The sequence below is a fragment of the Taudactylus pleione genome, unplaced genomic scaffold (genome assembly GCF_031769625.1).
Source record: "Taudactylus pleione unplaced genomic scaffold, aTauple2 ptg000695l, whole genome shotgun sequence".
NCBI classification, from domain to species: domain Eukaryota; kingdom Metazoa; phylum Chordata; class Amphibia; order Anura; family Myobatrachidae; genus Taudactylus; species Taudactylus pleione.
In genome coordinates this window covers 4,165,990-4,190,720 of record NW_028285097.1, presented here as the reverse complement: position 1 = coordinate 4,190,720, position 24,731 = coordinate 4,165,990, and positions in this window count along the sequence as shown.

Here is a 24,731-nt window from a genome sequence, read left to right as displayed (position 1 = left end):
CTGCAGGGTAGCTGGGTGAGGGCTTTAGCTTGGACTGGAATCAATCCAGAACAGCCAGAAAAGTAGAATGGAGTGCATTTCATATGCAGGGAGGTAATTAAACACCCGAGCCTGTGGGTGTCAGCCTCTGGACAAGAAGGGGCTAGTTGCTTAGTGAGGTAGTGTTGTGGGGTTAACCTATAGGATTGGGCATGGGATGGGGTTAGGTTTGCTTAGCCTATAGGATTGGCCAGGGGTGGGGTTATCTTTGGTTAGCCTATAGGTTTGGCAGGGGGTGGGTCTTTCAGTGCTATTTCAGAGTCGCTGCTTGGCAGTCATTTCATAGGAATTTCTCTGGAGCGGCTCTTTGCCGCCCTCGCTCCCTCCCTCCCTTATTCATTGAGTTGTTTGGTGTCGGCTTTTCCTGTGGCGGGAAATAACGGTAGCAGTCACCATCTGTCTTTGGAGCTTGAGGTGCTCTCCCTTCCAATACGTGGCTTAGGCTGATTTTACCCTACTGGGGTCAGCGGCAACCACCCAACCAGGTGGGCCTCACGTCGTGTCATTGGGGTGGGAGGTGGATACCTTGGGCGTGGTAATGGGCTGGCTGCTCACCTCCCATTTAGAAGATGGATGTGAGTATGCAGTTGGTGATCTTGCATTGTGGGGCCATTCTTTCTGCACCTCCATACTTTGTCTGTCCTTCTTTATTCTTCTATTAGTTAGTTCAGTTATACATTAAATAGCTTAAAAATAAATAAAGCTGACCTTCCTTTCCCCTTACACAAGCCTCTGTGTCATTATTTCATTATGCTTATGGTTGAAGGTTTACCATTCACTGGTAGGAGGGAACACTCATCAGGCGATGGGGAGTTTATGGAACAGAGTTTTGCGCTATTCTGTTTGTCACAGGATAAAGGCAAGATGTTTATTGCTCAATGTCTTGAAAAAGACACTTCCTCTTGCAGACGGTGCTTGGGGGTATCAGAGCACAGAAGATCGATCCTCGATGCTCGAAAAGATACACACACAGGGCTCACATGCCATCTTTATAGGGTTGTAGTTATAATGGGTGCAGGGTGTGCAGTGAACACGGACCCCTGGGTCTGGGGGGGGGCCACACTGCACACCCTACACCCATACTTTTTTTCTATACTTACCTCCCTTACTAAGGGACTTACTAAGTCCCAAACAGTAGCGCTACACAAAACCACTGCAGCTATTTTCCCGGCATTTTGTGCATATGCAGTAGACCCCGGGCACACTGTAGTCCCCGGCGTCTACTGCTACTGTCAGTTCACTGACATCAGCCGGTGAGACAGTGGAGGGGGTCCTGGACAGGGAGTGAACACGGGACCCGCCCTATCTTAATACGCCCCTGCCTATTTATGTCTCATTCTTACAATAACACAGGGGGTAAACCCACCCTGTGTCCCTTAACCTATCAAACTATGTCACAAACTATAAATAAATATATCTTACATAGGAAAGGAACTACCCAAATTTCCTCCGTCCTTTCCTTTAATTACCACTTACCAGTTGGATTTCCTAAAACACAAACTGATTTAGATATAACTGTCTCTCAAACTGTAAATAGAATTTCAATTGGTTTCCTCCTTTCATATATCTATGACTCAAACCAGTTTGGCTCAATCATAATCTTGACACCTTCTTAGGAAGTTCCACACACCTCCCAGGGGGGCACTGGCTGTAAGCTAAGGCTGGACCATTTCACGCTAGGCAAGGACAATTACCATATCACTTACTATGTGGGAAGTGCTATGTAATACTGTGACTCAGGAGCAATTTGATTCCATGACAAAGTCTTCTAAAACAAAATACCTTATAGATTCTTATAAGTGCATAGTCTGTACATTTATACATGCAATCCAACAACCATACACAGCAGGTTAAATATTGCATGTTAAAAGACATTATTACATATGCATTTACAGTACAGTACATAGTGCCTAGCGCTGATAGTTCATATGAAAATGGCACTGCCGCACAAGGGATTAACCCCCTCAGTACCATGGTTGCCATCTTGACCATTTGGGCTGGGTCTCTGGCCACACAGACACAGAGGGGTCTGCGCATGTGCAGAATGTGTCCTGCAATCTTGTCATTTTGGGGGCAGAGCATGGGTGTGGCTGGTCACCGTTCCCGGGAGCGGGGGTGTGGCTGGTAACCACTCCCAGAAACTGGGGCATGCCATCCCCATTTTCCGGGAGTGATGAGGCCAGGGTCTGCATTGATGGATACCTGGCCTCTTACGTGACCAGCACCCAGTCAGACTGTGGGAAGCTTCACCTCCAGCAGCCTGACCAAAGGAGCAACCATAACGACCATCAGTCGTGATTGTTGCGATGGTGATCCCAGCCTGCGACGTTGACCGCAGTGCTGGGATAGCAGATGCAGCAAGGAGCTGTCTGACACCTCCTTATGTATTTGTATCTGAGATGAACGGATTTACACAGATGCTTGATTGCCACTCGGCAAATCCGTTCATCTCTGAATCAGGCCCTGTGTTCACAACATGGGTATCCAGAGGATTTGGTGGGCAGTCAGAGACTGGAGCATGTACAAGATTGCACTGTTAATGAAAGATAGCCTGTCTAGCTACTGTTCTATGAGAGCAGGAAGGACTGTGGTTCCTGCTGCATTTTCACTCTAGTGACTCAGCTTCAGTCACAAGATTCTGTGCACAAGGTGTTTGAGGAGAGTGTGCTGAGCCGTTATTGAAAGATCTAATCACATGCTCATATGACCCTCTGTGTAGCTAAAACCAGAATAGAATTAGGAAAAAAGAGGGGTAATGTGGGGCTCATTGGTAGACAGGCTGATATTCTGAGTGGCATGTGAGCGAAGATCTAGTGGGCAGATAGCATCTGAGGAAAAACTGGTGGACAGGGTCCTTTGAGAGAAAAGTTAGCAGCAGGTGGCAAGTGAGAGAAAAGCTGGTGGACAGGGTCATGTGAGAGAAAAGCTAGCAGCAGGTGGCATGTGAGGGAAAAGCTGGTGGACAGGGTCATGTGAGAGAAAAGCTAGCAGCAGGTGGCATGTGAGGGACAAGCTGGTGGACAGGGTCATGTGAGAGAAAAGCTAGCAGCAGGTGGCATGTGAAGGAAAAGCTGGTGGACAGGGTCATGTGAGAGAAAAGCTAGCAGCAGGTGGCATCTGAGGGAAAACCTGGTGAGCTGGGAGTAAGTGAAGGAAAAGCTGGTGGATGGGGGCATGTGAGAGAAAAGCTAGAAACATGTGGTATGTGAGGGAAAAGCTAAAAAAAAAATGTGTTATATGAGGGAAAAGCTGGTGGCCAGGGAGCAAGTGAAGGAAAAGCTGGTTTGCATGCAGACTTGTGAGAGAAAAAATGCTGGCCTGAGGTGCATGTTAGGGAAATGCTTGTGGGCTGAGGGGTATCTAAGGGAAAAGCTGGTGGGTATGAAATGTGAAAGAAATCTGATGAGAAAGGAACAGGTGAGGGAAAAACTGGTAGCATGTGGGGTATGTGAGGAAAAACCTGGTGGATCCGAAAGCATATGGGTGAAAAGCTGGTGGACAGGAGGCATGTAAAATAATAGCTGGTAGGCAGAGGGGCAGAAATATGCCATTACCACCTACCATTGAAGATAAATCCTTGGTTTTGCCATTCTTAAAGTGAAGAACCTTAAATCATGCTTCTAGACAGTCCTTTATGCATTCCTAACATTATAGAGGAGAACTCCACGCAGCCTCTGTTCCTGACCCCAGAGCTGATGGGCACTAGAACTCGTTGCAGCTCATCCTGGAAGCCTGACCTGCAACATGCACTACTGCTGTCCTGTGGCATACTGCATGGATGGACGTGCCCCTCATACTGTCTGAAGCCACAAGATGCAAAAACTCCACTGTGTCACCACCACTTAGCATAGCAGACACCCGCTGGCATATCTATATCTGAATATCTGTAAAAGCGCTCCCAGTGCATACAGCACCTAGTGCATTCAATCCAGGCTGCGACTGGCAATATATCTGGCAGCCTGTACCAACTAACTAACCCTGTGTCATACATCACTATCTTCTACCTGGTTAATAAACTGACTCCCTGGTTAAGCTAATCTGCTGTATGGACTCCCCTGCATATGCTCACCTGCTGCTCTCTTACGCAGCGCGTTAGTCAGTCTCTGCCAATACTTGGAACTCTTAACTACATTGATTCAGCATTTTGAGACTCAAGTCTATGTTATTATCTAAATAAATAATATTATTTCCTGTCAAAACAATGCAGAAAAAATAAAATATCCACAGAAAACAAAAGTGCATATATGTGTGGCATGGTTGCCGATATTCTGGCTGCCCCTTCAGGTAGGGAGCAGCCAGATTGGCATGGCAGGGGAGCATGGATGGCACACGGGGCGGGGTCGACCAGCTTACTGTCATTTGTGGGTGGAGTGGGGGGGCGGGGCCACATGACAGCATCATTTTGGTCCCGCCCCTGCTGCACAATGCTGATATTACAGGCATTGTGAAGCAGGGGGCGGGGCCAAAATTACGTGATTCATGCTGAATCGCGTCATTTTGGCCCAACCCCCACTGCAGGAGTTTCTCAGGTTACCAAGTGGGTGTCGGAGGGGTCTGCAGCCACCAGGAGGCTTGCAAGTGTTTCCGGGGGGCCGACGGTGGCATACGATTTTCAGGAGGCCCCCAGCTACATCGGGAGGGTAGGCAAGTATGATGTGTGGTTATATGTCCAGCGAATTTGTCCAGCTAGGCTAGACAATAATAATGCCCAGAAATATGCTATTTACCCAGTGATATTGTACCAGCTGATGCAATATGTAGACAAGGGTGCCGTAATATATCAGTGATGGTGCACCAGTAACAATTTTCAGCACAATGTACAATGGCACTATATATATACATATATATATATATATGTATATATATATATATATGCCAGGTATGCTGTGCAGCAGAATGCACTATTGTAGTGACCATACCATGTGTGATTTACTATACCAATTATAGTGTAATATGTTCAATAATACTGTAACTCTCAGAATGCAGCATGCCACTAATAAAGCAGAGTATAATATAACATGACAGGATCAGTAATGATGCCCAGTAGACTGCCGTCTATGGAGAAGTGTTAGCCAGCGATACACACCACATGGCCACCGAGACATCACTCTATGGATGGACCAATGATCTTCTCACTGCTAAACTGTAGGATTACTTCTCCCTGCTCAGCCTCCTTGATCTCTCTAACGCTTTTCATACAGTCAGCTGTGCTCAACTCTGCAACAGAGTGGACATACTGTAGCTTAGTTTCAAACATGCATCAAAATGAAACCTACTAGTACTAGACCATCTCCTCAAGACCCCAGATCCCACATTTCAAACACTAGCTTCCAGCATGGTGTCCGCTCACTTACAATACACCTGACATAGGTTGGTATCCAATCACATTGTCAACAGTTACATTACCATGTTGACATTCATAATAAGGGCCCCACAATGTTGACAGAAGAATGTTCAACATGGTTCAGTGTCTCACCATCGTCAGCGTGTCGACATGTTCACAATAAAATGTCGCTATGTGAAGTTTCAACATTCTCAGAATGCCAACACTTAGGCTTAGGCGCAGCCGGAAGGATTAGGATTATGCACTAGGGGATGTCTAGGATTAGGTTGTGGGGGGGTTAGGGTGAGGCACTAGAGGAAGGCAATGGTTAGGCTGTGGGGGGAGTTAGGGTCAGGCACTAGGGGAAGGCTAGAGTGAGGCTGAGGGATGGTTAATGTTAGGCACTGGGGGAAGGCTATGGTTAGGCTGTGGGGGATGGTTAATGTTAGGCACTGGGGAAGACTAGGGTTAGGCTGTGAGGGGTGGTTAGGTTTAGGCACTAGGAGAAGGCTAGGGTTAGACCGTGAGGAATGATTAGGGTTAGGCACTAGGAGAAGGCTAGGGTTAGGCTGTGAGGAATGATTAGGGTTAGGCACTAGGAGAAGGCTAGGGTTAGGCTGTGAGGAATGATTAGGGTTAGGCACTAGGAGAAGGCTAGGGTTAGGCTGTGAGGAATGATTAGGGTTAGGCACTAGGAGAAGGCTAGGGTTAGGCTGTGAGGAATGATTAGGGTTAGGCACTAGGGGGAATACTAGGGTTAGGCTGTGGGGGATGGTTAGGTTTAGGCACTGGGGGAAGGCTAGGGTTAGGCTGTGAGGGATGGTTAGGTTTAGGTTTAGGGGATGGCTAGGGTTAGGCTTTGAGGAATGATTATGGTTAGGCACTAGGGGAAGACTATGGTTAGGAATGGTTAGGGGTAGGCACTGGGGGAAGGATAGAGTTAGGCTGTGAAGTATGGTTAGGGTTAGTCACTGTGGGAAGGCTAGGGTTAGGCTGTGAGGGATGGTAAGGGGTAGACAATAGAAGAAGGCTAGGGTTAGGCTGTGAGGGATGATTAGGGGTAGGCTGTGAGGGATGATTAGGTTTAGGCACTGGGGAAGGCTAGGGTTAGGCTGTGAGGAATGGTTAGGTTTAGACACTAGAGGAAGGCTAGGGTTAGGCTGTGAGGGAGGGGATGATTAGGGTTATGCACTAGGGGAAGACTAGGGTTAGGCTGTGAGGGATAGCTAGGGTTAGGCACTGGGGAAAGGCTAAGGTTAGGCTGTGAGGGACGGTTAGGGGTAGGCACTAGGGGAAGACCAGGTTTAGGTTGTGAGGGAGGGTTAGGGTTAGACACTAGAGGAAGGCTATTATTAGGCTGTAAGGGATGGTTAGAGTTAGACACTAGAGGAAGGCTAAGGTTAGGCTGTGAGGGATGGTTAGGGGTAGTCACTAGGGGAAGACTAGGTTTAGGTTGTGAGGGAAGGTTAGGGTTAGACACAAGAGGAAGGCTAGTCTTAGGCTGTAAGAGATGGTTAGGGTTAGGCACTAGGGGAAGGCTAGGATTAGGCTGTGAGAGATGGTTAGGCACTAGGGAAGACTGGGTTTAGGCTGTGAGGGAGGGTTAGACACTAGGGGATGACTAGGGTTAGGCTGTTAGGGGGGTTAAATTCAGACACTGGGGGAGGTTAGGGTTAGGCTGTGAAGGTGTGTGTTAGGGTTAGGCATTAGGGCTGGGGATAGGGGGAGAACACTCACCAGAACCACCACTCGTCAGACCTCTGTGCTGGAACTGCTCATACATGACTGTTGGGACCCGCTGAAGACGATGCTGCTGCCAGGACAAGATAAATGACAGCTGGGCCACCAGAGATATTATAATATTATGTCGACTAGAGATGTGCACTGACCCTCGTGCTTTGGTTTTGGATCTGGATCTCCCATAGTTTTGTATTGGGATTGTTTTTGCCAAAACCTCACCTCTGCGTGTTGTTTAAAAAATAAAAAAACAGCTAAAATCACATAAAATGCGCCTTTTTTGTGCCTACAGTATTATTAACCTCAATAACATTTATTTCCACTTGTTTCCAGTCAATTTTGCCCACCTCACAGCTCACAATATTGATTTTTTCATCTAATTTAGTCCCAAAATTTGCACCAGGATAGCTGGCTGACTAAGCTAAGCTGCAGCAATGGGCGGCACAAATACATGACAGTTCAACTTCAAACATGGCACGTCAGGAAACACTTTTATTATTCAAGAGAGGCCTGAGGGAGTTGGAGTTTGTGTGTAGTTGAAGGCAGGGCAGGGAAAGGAAGGGTTGATTGGTAGTAAATTTAATTTTGTTTTTTGATTCTGAAGAAAATATATGAGGGAAAAGGGGAAGGGAGGAGGCATTTGCACAAAAAATGTGATACATTCACATCAGTCCTTGCCATAGAAGAGTCCTTGAACATGGCTGCTGCTGCTGCTGGGAGTTGATTTTCTCATCCCAGAAGGGGACCAAGAAGAGTGCTTTCCAAAAAAAATAAACAAATGACTTAAATAATCCTTTGCAAACCTTCTATAAAGGCATTTCCCAAGCTGTACAGGGACATAAAAATACCATAGTTAATTAGTGGCCTCAAAGTGCCACTTAACCATCACTGATATGTGGACAAGCATTAGATCTATGAATTAAGGCATGGGTAGCCAACCCTGGTCCTTGAGAGCTACCAACAGTGCATGTTTTCCAGGTCTCCTTACAGAATCACAACTATAATAATTATAATTATAAAATGTGAGCTCTCGAGGACTGAGGTTGGCTACCTCTGATTTAAAGTCTTACGTTGTGTCTTTCTTGAGAATCCTGCACCTGCTTCTGCGGCTAGGAGTGGATTTTCATCCCAGAATGGGAGTATTAAGAGTGCTTCCAAAAAACAATCTTCTGTAAAGGCATTTTCCAATCTGTACAGGGACATTAAAAAAAAACAGATTTAGTTAGTGACCTTCAAACTGCCATTGTTCCCACTGTCCACTTAACCATATGAGATATGTGAACAAGCGGAACAGAGCATTAAAGGCAACATTTCATATTTAAGGTTTAAGTCTTAAAATGTGTCTTTCTTGGGAATTCTTTCTTGAGTGCCATGCCTGCTTGCTGGGAGTGGATTTTCTTCATCCCAGAAGGGGACCAGGAAGTGTGATTTTCAAAAATAGATAAACAATTGCCTTAAATAATCCTTTGCAAACCTTCTGTTCTGTAAAATAATTTCCCAACCTGTACTGGGACATAAAAAAAACAGAGTTAGTTAGTGGCCTTCAAATTGCCATTGTTACCACTGTCCACTTCTTAGATATGTGAACAAGTAGAACAGAGCATTAAATGCAACATTTCAGTTTAAGGTGTACATTTTATGTTGTGTCTGGAGATCATTTAGAAAGCAGAAAAAGAGCTCCACCACAAGCAGCAGGTGACTAAACTCACAAAGGTTTAATAGAAATAGATACAACACCAGATCAGATGTTTACCCTGGAGGATCAGTCTGATTCATCATGGTGCCCCCAAGACCAAGATTGTGCAAATTCTAACCAAAATAGAGAGACTGACACCACGGCTAAACATAAGAGTCACCTTCTGGATGTGAATTGTCTCATTTGCATGGGGAAAACCCAACCCTCAGATGAGATGGATCTCAGCCAGTGGACAACATTGAAATCACCATTAAAAATGCACAATGGAAGACTACAGTGTGGAGAATCTTTCTTCACAGTCAGGAGAGGCCTCAGAGAACATGAAACAAGATGCTCTATGTGCTGAAGTTCAAGAGATTTCTCCATCATGTTCTGCAGTGTGGAAAGTTTTCATTCACATGTTTTCTATAAAGCAGTTCAAAATTACAGCCTTCAAAGTGTCTGGCTATAACACCCACCTTTGCCATGAATTACCAAAGATTATCATAAGCAAAGGACTCATCTGTCCGAAATCTGTCTGGGAATTCATGATTCTTATCTGGCCTGAATGCACTAAGACATCCAGTGATTCTGTGTTCTGTAGCCAACTTTATTCCTACCTGAATCGCAAACTGAAATATGGAATAGTGAGCACAGACAACATGGAGGCCTTTGTTATTCCGCTGCCTGCATGCCAACCAATACCTCCCAGACTACACTCACTGAGGGGACCAGCTATTGATAATGACAATCCCTATCTGTTGCTAGGCCTTCTTCTTCCAAACCATCCATCCTGGACTTCCTGTCCAAAAAGGGTGAGCAGGGTACAGAAAAAGGAGCTAGATGTTCCAGATGACATTTTTTTTCATCTATCATAGATGATGTGGAGAGATAAGAGCTTCAGATGTTGGAACAGGGGCTTCCCTCCAGAGAGCAGAGCTCTGTTCCTCAGGAAGTGTATATGCCTGAGTTGATATGTAGTCTCTGTCTGTTGGTAAACACCCTTCAGGAGATGGCAAGCCAAAAAAACAATTAAAAAAATAATGTGTCCACTGATAAGTGATAACCAGCCTGATCGCTTAACAGCAACATACCCCATATGGCCAACTCATAACATGACACCCAGTTTGCAGCCTCCTCTTCCTTATGACACTAATCCAGTCGCCATGGTTGATCAATCAGCCATGTGTGGTCCACCCAATTTTTGGCCTTCTACATTCTTACATCATAATAACACACTATAACTCACTAGACTTATAATCTTTGCTTTTGTTTATGTTTTTGTATAGAACAGTTTTAGAATTTAGGATGTCCACTCTATATAGGTTTGTAAATAAAGATAGGCTTTAGTTTTTTAGAGCATATAACTTTATAAGCTGTTAGGATAACATTTCTGCTATGTTTAAAATTAAAAAAAAAACTTTTTGTAACCCAATAACTTTAAAAAAAAGTTTTATTGCAATATTCATGCAGCCCCTTGACAGAGAGCAGCACAGCACCCATGCGCAGCTACGCCAATGACAGTAATAGCCAGGTGTGGTTGACACGCACACAAAAAAAGTGTTTTTTTATCCTTTTGGCCAGCAGCCTCTTGACAGACAGGAGCACAGCACCCCTACGCAGCTACGCCGAAGGCAGCGACAGCCAGGTGTGGCTACACCGTGGCACGCACACACAAAAATGTTTTTTTTTTTTTTTTATGCAAACTGTTTTTATTGAAAAAGGATCAGATATTTTAAATGGAATATAACGGAAAAAGCATATAGAAACATGTGATGAAAATTGGTTTTTCCATTTCGAATAATACAATCAAAATCATAATATAATTTAGATAGATCACATGAAAAATATACAGTAGAATAAAATAAACAATAAAAAATAAACAATATAGGGGGAGGTTCAGGGAAAGGAAAGTCAGAGGGGAAAAATGAAACTGAGCGAGAGATAAGAGGGTGATCGAGGGGGGCAATTTACCATAGCCTCAAATATATTATATTGGTATAAAAAAGAAACAGATAATAATGTAGAGTTTGAGCCATTAAACATGGAATAATGTGTAGAACCCTTGAACACCAACCAAGGGGACCACATAGCAGTAAAGTCAGTATGTTTACCTTTAGAAAAAGATACTATGTCCTCCATATCCATGTAATAATCAATCCTCTTAAACCAATCTTTAATGGAGGGAGGAGAGGTGGATTTCCACAAAACAGGAATTACTGCTTTAGCTGCATTATTCAAGTGCCTCAGTAAGGAATTCTTGTAGGAAGCCGTAGAAGAAGAGGTCATGTTTAAAAGCCAAAAACCAGGATCTCTAGGGACCTCTCCCCCAAGAATTATCTTAGAGCACTTAAATACATTCAACCAAAAAGGGGCCAGGGAAGGGCAATCCCACCATATGTGGAGGAGGCTACCTGGTGCAGATTTACATCTCCAGCAAACTTTGGGGACCTGTGGAAACATTTTATTTAAAAGTACTGGATATCTATACCAGCGTGATAAAACTTTGTAAAGAATTTCAAGAGTAGCTATACAAGAGGAACTGGCAAAGGTGTTTTTAAAAACAATCTCCCAGTCAATGTCCTGGACCGTATCCTGGAGTTCTTTTTCCCACACTGCAGTAAATTGAGGGGGTAGTTTAAACAAATTTCCAATAATTAGTGAGTATAGTGTAGATATAGTATGAGATGGAGTTTGAGAGGTGGAACATAGGGATTCAAACAGAGTGAGTGTCCTAGTGAAATCAGAAAGCTTGCAAGAGGAGGTGATAAAATGTCGTACTTGGAGATATTTCCAGAAATCGGATTGGGGAATATGCCATGATTCCTGGAGTTCTGTAAACGGATGCACCCCTCCCGAACAGACCATCTGACCCAGTCTAAAGTGGCCGTCACTCAACCAGTTTTTAAAGGACAGTGTGGAGAGCCCAGGGGAAAAGTCCGAATTCCCAAGAAAGGAAGTGAGAGGGGAAACAATAGATGAAATTTGGGAGAGACGTCACAGTTTCAGCCAAGAGCGTAGTGTGGGTGTAATAGTGGGATGTCTAACAGTTGGTAGTTTGGGAAGCCATGGAACAATTTCTATAGGCTGAACCAGACTGCTTTCCTCCAACATGATCCACTGTTTGAAACCCCTCGCTCGGGTCCACTCAAGAACACGATTGAGCATTATGGCATGATAATAGCTAGTGATGTGAGGAAGCTGCAAACCTCCGTCTTGTTTACAGCGGTAAAGGATAGCATGTTTAAAACGTGGTGTGGAATTGTTCCAGACAAACCTACGAATAACATGTTCCATTTCCGTAAACCATGTTGGAGGAAAATGATTTGGAAGGGTTTGCATTAGATATAAAATTTTGGGCAGGGAATTCATTTTTATCACGTTAATCCTACCGATCCAGGATAAGCGAGTGGTGCGCCATCTAGTCAAATCAGTACGGATAGTTTGCAATAATGGCAAAAAATTATTTGAGAACAGTTGGGATAGGTCTTTAGTATGGAAGACTCCTAGATATTTAAGTCTAGTGGGATGCCAAACAAAGGAGAAGGATTGTTTCAAAGAATTTACCAAGGACGGGGGCGCAGTCAGGCTCATAGCCACGGATTTGGAATAATTAATTTTAAAATTTGATAACATGCTAAATTTTTGGAATTCTGAAACGAGGTTCGAGAGAGAGGTAGCTGGATTAGTAAGCACTGCAAGAAGGTCATCTGCAAAGAGTGCTAGCTTATATTCCTGACTACCTATGTGGATACCGGAAATGTTCACATTACTACGTATGGCCCTATCTAGTGCCTCCATACCTAGAACAAATAAAAGTGGAGAGAGTGTGCACCCCTGTCTCGTACCATTTGATATAGCAAATGAGTCAGAGAGGGACCCGTTTATCTTAATTCTTGCTGTGGGGACATCATATAAAGGCAAAATTCTCTGCAGACATGTAGGCCCTAACACCAAATGACATAAAAGACCTGACATAAACTCCCAGTCGACCCTGTCGAAAGCCTTCTCTGCGTCAGTCGATAAAATAATAGACTGGGTAGACGAGAGAGAGGCTTGGTGTATTAAATTTATAACTTTTGTTGTATTGTCTCTGGCCTCGCGACTTAAGACAAAACCAACCTGGTCATCATGGATCAATTTGGGTAGTAATGTCTTCAACTGGTTAGTTAGGGATCAATTTGGGTAGTAATGTCTTCAACTGGTTAGTTAGGAGCTTAGCAAAAATCTTCAAATCAATGTTTAGGAGTGAGATAAGCCTATAACTAGGGCATAAAGTAGGATCTTTAACCTCCTTAGGTATGACGGTAATGTGAGCCTCTAGTGATTGTTTGGAGAAACGAATTCTATCTGAGATCAAATTAAAGGCGCAAGTCATAAGGGGTGCCAATCTATCCTTAAAAGTCTTGTAGTAGGCTGTAGAAAATCCGTCTGGACCAGGGCTTTTACCAGCTGGAGAGGAGGAGATTGCCCGATCCACCTCTTCAACAGAGAAAGGTATTTCGAGAGGATAAAGCTGAGGATAATTCCTCAGAAAGAGAAAGCTTCTGGAGAAACCTGAGGATAATTAAGCGATCGTAAATAAGACGAAATTGCCTCTCGGTGAGTAATAATGTCCAAATCCCGACCTGGGTTCTTAAGGTTATAAAGTTTAGCATAATAAGATCGAAAGGACTCAGCAATTCCATTTACTTTCATTATGGGTCTGACCATGCTCGTCTTTTATGGCTTGAATAAATGTAATAGCACGTTGTTCTCGCAGTGCCCTAGCCAACATCTTACCCGGTTTATTTCCCCATTGGTAGAAGCGGCTACGGCATTTACAGTAGGACAGCTTTATATTATCCATGGAAAGTTTATGAAGGGCAGCTCTAGCTTCCTCCAATTTAGAATAAAAATGTGGGGATAAGGAAGCTTTATGGGAAGTTTCCAAGGATTTGATCTCAGCTAAAAGGGCATCCCTTTGCTGCGTTTTCTGCTTTTTTAAATAGGAACCTAATTGAATGCAAGTGCCCCGTAGGACACATTTATGTGCCTCCCACACCGTTACCTTGGAAGTGTCATCCTGATCATTTTGTTCAATGTAGGAGTCTAAAGAGGACTCGATTTGGGATTTGCAATAAGCATCTTGTAGAAGGAGGTCGTTAAAATGCCATGACCAAGGGTTGAGTGAGTGTTGTGGAAGGGAAAGTGTAAGTAAAACTGGAGCGTGGTCAGACCACGTGATAGGTCCTATTGAGGTGTTTGATGTGAGATGTAGATGTCAGTGACTCAAAAAAAGATAATCGATTCTCAAGTAAGTGTGGTGGGGGCGAGAAAAGAAGGTAAAGTCAGATTCAGCTGGATGAGCGATCTGCCATGAATCAGCTAGTTGATGGTCGTGAATGGTGCGTCTCATCCGCCTAAACTCCTTCCCTGGCCTGTGAGTTGTTTTATTGGAAGTGTCACGAAGGGGATCAAGGGGCCAATTTAAATCACCTCCTACAACCATAATCCCTTCCAACAAAGTCTCGGCTTTATCTAAAACAGCAGCAATAAAAAAGGGTTGACCTGAATTAGGCATGTATACATTCAAAAAGGAGAAACGCTGATGGTATAAAGTACATTTAACCAAAATACCTCTACCTTCAACAAGGTTATTTATGGAAACATCAGAAATTGGTAAGTGGCAAGCAAACAAAACGGCAACACCCAAAGTTTTACTGACTGAAATATCACTAGTAAATACTTGAGGGAAGTAATAATTTTTTAAGGGGGGGAATGCCCTGTCTTGAAATGCGTATCCTGCACAAGGGCTATATCCACTTTATCATCACGAAAGGACCGTAGCATTTGGGATCTCTTTTCAGGGACATTCAATCCTTTGGCATTAATGGTCACAATCCGCAACACAGGTTTACGACTGGACATAAATTACCAATGTGAAGATAGCGTAACAATCTGCCCCTCTAGAGAAGGTGTAAGTTACCCAACTATACATGTCACCCTTGAGAGATGGGAGGATTATGGAAAGTGGAAAGGGACGGAAAAAATGGGGGGAGGGAAAAATAAAAAACAAAAAAAGATAACATAATTGCAAATAATAAACATACAATTAAAATATTGAATGTAGATAAAGATTGACATATTGGAAAGCTGCATCTGGACAACCAGGAGACAAAAATCAGCTCCATGTCCAGGATGTAAAGAAAAAAATGCAGCATTGAGGGGGTTCGGAGGGATGGCAATAACAACAACCCAAACATATAATTATGAAATTAAGTTAATTTCTACTAGGGAAATCCTACAGATAACTTTGCATTATGAAACTTATAAACATATTGTGAAATAACATCACAGATAATACTGCAATAATTAGTTAAGGTACACCAAGAGTGCATCAAAATGGACGTTGGCATCAAAACATTTAAATCATTTAAATATATGATTAAGACCGAAGTCCTTTGTCGATAGGAAAAAACTGGAACAGTCTCACCAATTTTGTATATGAGGTGAAGTGATCAAGTCTCTTCCACGGATGCTTGGAGAGACAGACGTCTTGTCCTCCGTTTGGAGCTAGAGACTCGATGCCAGCTTTCTCCATCAGAAGGAAAGGAAGGAATGACGAAAGGGCTGTGAAGGTACTCCCAATCCGGAAGTGCCACCGGATCCATACCCAAAGCCGTGAAGAAGGAAGGAAGATCATCGGGTGAATGGAGAACAACGTTTTTCCCATTATGAGTTACTTGTAGATTAAATGGAAAACCCCAACGATATCTCAGAGAATGTTTGCAAAGTTGTTCTGTGAGTGGTCTCAAAGCCTTCCTTTGTTGCAAAGTATACCATGATAAGTCGGGAAAAAGTTGAATTTTGTCCCCGTTAAAATAACCTCTTCAAATTGTCGAACCTTCTGCAAGATAGCTTCTTTTTGGGTTGAAGGCGACATATAACATCTCGGGGTTTGTCAGAAGGTAGACCTCTCAGGCGAAGGGCACGATGTGCCCTATCAAACAAGATTTCACTATTGGGGTCTAGGCCAAGGATCTCACCAAATATCTTCATGAGGACATCTATGAGATTGGGTTGCGTTACATCTTCAGGTAGACCACATATCCTGATGTTGTTGCGTCTACCAGGATCATCCAAGTCGTCCATACGTGATTTAAGAGAGCGGATCTCAGATTGTTGGTGAGAGAGTATATCTGTGAATTGATGGAAAGCGTCCACAGATAATACCTCTTTGTAATCTTCCAGACCATCAATCCTGGTTGCCAACTCAGCCATATCTGATTGAATAGTGGCCACTTCCTGGCGAATAGTAGACTGAAGCTTGGCCTCCAAAGACTGAAAGTCCTGTTTCATAGGTAGTGATCTAACATGGGAGAGAATTTTACTAATCTTGTCCCGGAAGGTAGGTGCTGGGGGGCTGGAAGTATGATTAGCTCCTGGAGACATTCTGTCTGAAGAAGAAGAGGCGGCAGGTGAGGCAGGTGTGGAGGTCTCATCTGCAGCAGTGGTACCAGCGGGCTTTAGAAATTGTCGCATATCTTGATGGGATCCACTATCCGATCTACTACCAACTTCCAACTTGGATCTTTGTTTCTTATCCTTCACCATTCTGAATTTACAAAGTGTAAGTTTGTGACATGAAAAATAATCTGTACACAGTTCCCATGTGCAAAGTCAACTAGAAAAAAAATTGGATCATTGTCAGGTACCGCCCCTCCTAAAGACCTAGGCAGCCTTCAGGAGTACCATCACATCATGGCAGAGAACAGGACTGGATGTGGTCACATATCATCAGAGAAAAGCGAAACTCGTGTTGGATACAACGAATAAGAAAAACACTTAAGAGTGAAGTATGAAAGTGCCACAGGGAGGGAGGTTACACCCACATGAAAGGGGGGTCCGTATATCTTCTAATGAAAGGCCAGTGACAGAGGCACAGTGCAGCAGAAATCAATGGCACAGCAGCTCCTAGACAACAGGTTATGGTACAGAGAGTAACAACCCAGAGTCATGGAGATTAAGATAATATGTAGTGTGAAAGCCCTCAGAGTGTGCTGGTCATAGTTAGGTGAGAGGTGGATAGAGTGAGGAACAGCTGCAGGATCAAATCCACTCACCACCTTCTGGCCAGATGACTGGGGAATAATGGAGGCCCCACTGGGATCTCACGCAGCCACTATCACAGCAGTCAAGTCAGGTGCATAGCCGTTGCCTACGTAGTACAGGAAGCTGAGCGGGTATCTGTGGCTGCAGGTCACGAGGTGCGTGGTGCGGAGTATGCGGCCGGGGGGGTGATGTCACATCAGCGGCTGGAGTCAGGAATGGGTAAGTCCACAAGGAGGATCAGAGGCAGGAGAAGGCTTGGCGGGCAACCAACGCTTAAGGAGGGACGTACACCACGATCTGGAAGTGCCGCGACGGACGGGACCCAAAATCTAGTACCCGGCTTCAAAGGGGAGAGCAGGGCGCAACCCGCAAAGGCATATTGACGCCTTTTGATTCCGAAAACCTTGCCCTCTAAGGTGGGTTGATGGAGAGGGTAAATAGGGGAGACAAGTGGGCCTCAGGGGCAGCCGGAAAATGCACTTTTTGGGGCTTTGTAGGTAGGAGCTCTGCAAGTACACGTCCTCCACCGATGCTTGCTAGACCACGCCCCCGTTTGTTTGTTTTTTAACACTGGGGTGAACCCCTGAAAAGAGGCAGCAGCCCCTTAGCAGACAGCAGCACAGCACCCCTGCACTGATGACAAGTGTGGCTAACACTAATTTTTTTTATTTTTTTCACACTGGGGTTGGGTGAAGGGCACCCTTGAAGGACAGAGCACCCCCAGGACAACACAGCACTTCAGCTAGCCAGCCCCTATGGACAGGACAAGTACAACAGCCAGACCCTATGGACAGGACAACAACAGCCAGCCGGCCCCTATGGACACGACAACAGCCAGCCCCTCTATAGACAACAGCCAGCCAGTAACAAGTATTAAGTATTGACAATATAAGAACAGCTCAGCACAGCTCCCAGTTCCCTCTCTCTTCACTCTCCACAGCCTGAATGAAAAATGGCAGCGAATCGCGGGACCTTTATAGAATGCAAAACCCGTGAGAATCCGACAGAAGGATGATGACGTTTTGCTTCATTTTCAGATCCGAGTCATGCAGGAAAACCCGAGCCGACTCCTATCTGCCTCGGATCCCCGAAGTTCGGGTGGGTCCGGTTCTCAGGGAACCGGACCCGCTCATCTCTAATGTCGACATGTCACCCGTGTAGACATGATGAATGTCAGTAAGGTCATTTTCAACATACTAAGCGTGTCAACATTTCAACCAGTCTCATGGCAACATTTTGCATGTCAACATGACAACTGTCAACATAACATACCACACTCACACGACTTGTCCGGTTTGCTAATGTTACCTTGGTCAGGGACTTGGTTTGCAATAATAAACAATAAAAGGTCACTGTGAGTCTTTAGCTGGAAGCGATTTTACTCACCGATTAATGATAATGGCTTTATGGTGGCGCCAAGTACATTTTATCCTTCAACTCACCTGAGGCAAAATGGTGTCTATCTATAGCTTTCTAGGATTCATTGTACTTCAAGGGCAAGTTCTGTATTTTATTAATTGAAGAAACATCCCTAGGGGTATTCTGACCTAAAAACTCCCCCTCACTGCCGTGCTCCTGCGCCCTCCATGGCTGCCTTCGGAGTGGTATCATTAAGCATTTATGCGCCAGATGCAGCCTATCTATGTAGATTAGACTCGCCATTTGGCTAAGTAAAATGACATCTGGACTGAATAAGAATGTGCATCGCAGACCAATAAATCCCAAGTTATGTCAGGAGAGATTATTTTCTTTTCATTTCTGCTCACTGAACAAGTGCAGTTGAAATGCAGAAACTTTGGAGCTCGGATGCGCACGGAGAAGCCGTGTTCTGGATCTTCTTTTCACACGTTTATCTGTACAATGATTCCATTTGTCATGTGTAATGTCGGGGATGTCACGGAATATAATTCTGGAAATCTTTACATTGTGTCCTGGGTGCGTGAAAGGAGATACAAGCTGAATGACAATATATAGAAAGACAAAGTCCCTTTATATTGTGATAAGGAACAGCCACATTAGTTAGCAATCGTAAACTGTGTGAATGATTCTGAATTAAAACTAAAACTAAAAACACAATAAAAGTATGTTGCATAAGAAGGTCAATGGCATATCTTTTACTGTCAAAACAGCTTTCAATATTCAGAAAATAATTTACTAGCTCAGTGAGCGCTGCCATACGCCCGTGTAACTCCATTCCAAGCCACTGAATTCAAGGGTACATATAATGTATTATATGCAGTAATTACACAGTAAATTAAATGTATAGACAACACTTACATCAATTACAGCTGGAAAAACCGCCCCACTGTTTTGTGTTGTTTTCAGAATCATCCTCATGTTTTTGCTTTTAGGTTTCACTTACAAATATGAATTTGATAAAAAAAAATAGTAAAAAAACAGAAAAAATCTGATAATTTTGGGCTTTTTTTCCCAATGCTAATATTTATATCCAGTAATTTACAAAAATTTACTCTCATTTATACCTTGTTTGAAAATACTTTTTTCACAGTAATTGTAATATTGTGGGCAGGGTTAGCAGAATGCGGTAAGCGTGGTCAGCTCAGCGGGGGTCGCCATGCTTCAGATGTTCTGTATGCTCATCCAGCTGCCCAATCATTGAAGGATTTAAGGAGAACACGAAGAGCTCCTGGGATGTCTGCATCCAATAGCCCATCAGCCCACCTACCTGCTTTGTTTATGCTGTTGGGTTGTCATGAGATGAGGACTACCCATAACAGGGTGCACCTGCTACCGTACCAGTGCACCCTCCAGCTTCTCCAGCCAAACAGCTGTTTGCCAAACACCATAACGATGTGGAGCACTCAGCACAGGGTGCTCTACCCACCAGAGTGCCCATCAGCTGGTCCAGGCATCTGAGGTGAAATGGGCTCCTTGTCAGACTGAAGATTACACAGCACCGCGAGTTCCGAATATCGGATGCAAACAGGGCCATCAGATATTGTGGGGCCCAGTACTGCCAAAATAGGCAGCCCCCCCCTCCTCCCAGGGGGATGAGTCGAGGTAGGTGGAGCTGTGCATAAGGAGAGGTGGATCTAGACTTGGTGGAGAGGTGGCACAGGGCAGGGATGGACGGACCGGCATCCAATCAGGAGCAGGCGCTGTGGCCGCTCCTGATTGGCTGCTGTTCTGTGAGCTGTGATTGGCTCATGGTCAGTGCCTTATTTGGAATGCTGTCAGTGCCGTTTCTTCTCCCTGGCTGCTGGTGCAATCCACACCGCTGCCCCCTCTCTCTCCGGGCCCAGGACTACAGGCCCGGCAATCCCCCCTGATGGTGGCAAATAAAACAAAGGATGGAGCAGTAGCAGATTTTATGGCACTTTAATAGTATAATAAAATATATAGTATAAGACCCCACATTCCTCCAAATACTTGTATATGAGAAGCAGAGTGTAGGGAAGCAGATTAAATAAAGACACAAAATGGCACAACACAACTATCTTTATAGTACAAGGAAATGGAACTGGACCCACATGAAACAGAGAGGATGTAAATCATAATAGTACATGAGATAGCATTGTCTTCTGGCTCTCCCTTACTGAAGTCGTAGATTAAACAGGACAGTTGCACAGTTTAATAAACCGGGCGTTTGAGACTGAGAATGTTTCTGTTTCACCTGAATCCTCATCCAGCTTCTTCTTAGGAACTCAAAAAATTGTACTTGGCGCGTGTTCACCATACACCCTGCACCAGGGCCGGCTCCAGGGGTCTGAGCACCCTGTGCGACCAAAATTGGGTGTGTGGCCTCAAAACCATTGGCCACGCCCACGAGTGATGTTATTTGGAGGCGTGCCCGCATGGCACGCCTCCAAATAACGTCAGGCTGGGGGTAAAGCCCAGCCATCCGTCACTGGCTGGGCTTCCCCCAGCCCTTTCTCCTCAGTGAATGGATGCCGCGCGCATGTGCGCAGCATCCATTCACACTCCGGGGGTCTGGCACCGCCACAAAGTCTCCAACCTCCCAATTTGACCACCCGCTGGCCAAATCAGGATGTTGGGGACGGGTGCGCCCTCTATGGGTGGCGCCCCTGTTTGACCGCACTGGTCGAACACCCCTAGAGCCGGCCCTGCCCTGCACCCATTATGGATACACCCATGCTCTACGCCCAACAAGTGAAAAAGTTGAGTCAAAATGTACAAACTTTTTGTTATTTTTTTTTAGAACTGTGACACCAATGTCTCTCCTCTCAAAAATGTCATTTTCCAGGAAATAAAAGTGATTAGCCCTGCTCCCTCCCGGCGTTGGGGCCATGGGTTTGATATGCTTCCCAGGCATTTCATTTTTTTTTCCTCCGGGTATTCTACCCACAATCCGAAAACATACTGTCAGGATAATTGGCTTCTAAGTTCTAACAATAGATTGTAAGCTCCACTGGGGCAAGGACTGATGTGCAATGACTGATATATACTCTGTGAAGTGCTAAGTGATATGTGTGTGAGCTACAGCATTTGAATGCCGCAACTGTTCATAGACAAATAACAAAGTTCTTTGTGTTCCGGCAATCTCGCATTGTTATGAATGCGCGCTTTTCCCAATCGAATAAAAAATGGGAAACAAAATACACAGTAATCTTTGCATTCGTTTTTATAAATAACTTGTGTATGCAATGTGTATGATGTGTATGTAATATGTATGATGGGTAGTATTATCAACTTAGGGATTGGGTAAGATGCCCCTGGTCAGAATACCGACAGCGGCATCCCGAGGGTGAAAATCCTGAGAGCAGTAGGTAAGTATTGTACCCCTAACCCCTACCCTAGCCCTCCCTCCCTGGTGCCTAACCCTAACCCCCCACTAGTGTCTAAAACTAACCTTCCCCTACCTGCACCCTAACCCTCTCCCCTTAGTGCCTAAACCTAACCCTCCCTCTAGTGCCTAACCCTATCCCTCCCCTACCACCCGATACTTACCTTCAGGATGCCGGTGGTTGGGATACTGGAGCCGGGATCCTGATGCTGTCAGGATTCCGGCACCAGTATTTAGGCGGTCGGCATCCCGTACCTAGACAAACGCAGGGGGGGTTTCCGTCTGCCTGGAAACCCCCCTCCCCAGCACACGCCATGACCACAATAGAAATAGTAATATAATAGAATGTTACTAGTGCTGCATGTTCTTCTCAGTATCCCAAATGAAATGATTAGCACCACCTGTGGATCTTTTAACATGTGTCAGCCAGTAATAAATAACCTGTGCACCAACTAGGAGATGTGGAACACATGCACTGTTAGAGATGCTCTGCTATAAACCATCAATAGGGTTAATTATTAATACTGTATAATAATACACTATCCAGTACATAAGGAGACTAATATGTACATACATGTCCAGGGCAGTGCTAGGTTCTTCTGCTGCTCCCCCAGACTCCCGGACTTGCTCCAGTGCTCAGGAATGGTGCCCACAACTAAAATAAAACCATTCAGCTCAGGCAGGATGGCCTACTCCCGCATCTAATGGCTTACTGTGATCACTGGTCCTGTATATGCTGGAATTATGACACACAATACACTATGTATGACACATATAATGGGTTACTGTGATCGCTGGTCCTGTATATGCTGGAACTATGACACACAATACACTATGTATGACACATATAATGGGTTACTGTGATCCCTGGTCCTGTATATGATGGAATTATGGCACACAATACACTATGTATGACACATATAATGGGTTACTGTGATCACTGGTCCTGTATATGCTGGAATTATGACACAATACACTATGTATGACACATATAATGGGTTACTGTGATCACTGGTCCTGCTGGAATTATGATACACAATACACTATGTATGACACATATAATGGTTAGTGTGATCGCTGATCCTTGTATATGATGGAATTATGACACACAATACACTATGTATGACACATATAATGGGTTACTGTTATCGCTGGTCCTGTATATGCTGGAATTATGACACACAACACAATATACTTTGTATGTAACATATTAAAGCTGGATAAGTGGTAATTATACCCTCTTCGTGGACAGGCCACACTCACTGTATAATCAAGCATTTGGAAACCCCCCTCTAGAAATCCTGCGTTTGCCACTGCCGTACACTGTGATCCTGACTACATCCCCCAACTTGAATGGCATAAAAGAAAGTGTGTGTGGCAACTGAGAAACAAGGTTAAAACATTTTGCCAGGCACAAGAGGACTACATAGATGAGATGTGTTACTGACGTGGTCCCTGTGCATCAGTCTCTAACATCACTTAGGCTTCATATTTGGTGGTCCCACCCTAGCGATATAAACAATACACTATGCTGACAGTCTTTTGGGATACTTGAGTTAAAAAAAAAATATCATTTGGAAACAGTGATGTAAATTGGAAATAGATTTAAAGTGCCTCACATAATGGATCTTAGGGGCTCATTCAGACCCACTCGCAAGCGGAAGTACGCTCGCAAGTGGGTCGATGTTCCCCACTGTGCATGCGCACGATGGAGGGAGCTCCGTCGTGCGCATGCGCGAGACCCGGACTGCGACAGCCAAGCTGTCGCTCCGGGTCTCGCACCAAAGGGGGCGTGCTGTCGATGTTGATTGACAGCACGCCCCCTTTGGTGGGCGTGCCTGCCAGACTGAGGCGTTCCCATGGGAACGCCTACCGTCTGAAGCCGGCCCCACTGACATCACTAGTGATGTCAGTGGGAGTGATTTTGGCTCTGATAGAGCCAAAATCACTCCAGGGCTTGTGGCGGGGAGACCCTACCGCAGGGTCTCCATCGCAAGTCCGATGGTCGCGATGGTCAAGACCATCGCGACCATCTTTTTGGACGCTCGTATATGCTGTGGGTGGTGACCCACAGCTATACGAGCGTCCAGGAGGACGCTACATTTTAATGGAGGAGGGCCCTGATTCAGAGCGAGCGCTCTGGTCAGAGCGTCCGGCTCTGAATCAGGCCCTTAGCTTCTAGTCATCATAACGATATAATGTCTGGCATACAACCACAATAAATGCGTCTATAGTTCTAGTGGGAGTTAATGGAAAGCTGTATTAATCTGAAGAAATGACCCTTAACTGAGAGACATCTTGTCACTAGAGAAACACAATACAGCTCAGAGGCTAAACGCAGCTATGATATTGTCCATTGTATACATGTATTTGTCATGTAAAAATGATGCATAAAGACTTTGCTATTCGGGGACACTCGATAATTGATCACGGTTCAAAGATCTAAATTCATTATGTTTCAGGAAAAACCCATAAAGCTAAAATTAGGACCAATGAAAATCAATAGAGGCTGTTACAGTAATTCACTGCCAGAAACTATGCGTTTACCTGATGTATTTTATAATAGTGTATGGATTTTTAGTTGCAGATCAGGCGCTGAATGGGCCGGTAATAGCTTAGTCAAGAATTGTATTCTTCAATTTCATTTCTAAACCAACTCATGGACATATTTTGAATTTAATGGGCGCACGTTGTCTTAAACCGCTGGCTGTATTTTTCTTTTATACAGTAACCGGCTTCATGAAAACCAACCGGAGGAAAGAAAAGAAAGGTTATCAGAAACTGTAACAAATTAATATCTGCCTCATTATATTAGTATTGTATATAATCTCTGTGTTTATGTTTTCTCATTGTATCACTGGTAACCAGCTAGTACTGTAATTATGACATTTCTATGTCTTCATTTATAGAGTCTGGATAAAATGTAAATATTTTATATTACTTTCTATAATTAAATGTGTTTGCCGGGGAGATCTGATAATGCAGAAAAAACAGCAGCAACTAAATTGCATCAACCACCTGGCAGAGTTTCCATCTACAGACCTTTTTTTTTTTGAGTCGTTACAAATTTGACATCACCGGCTGTAAATATTTATACA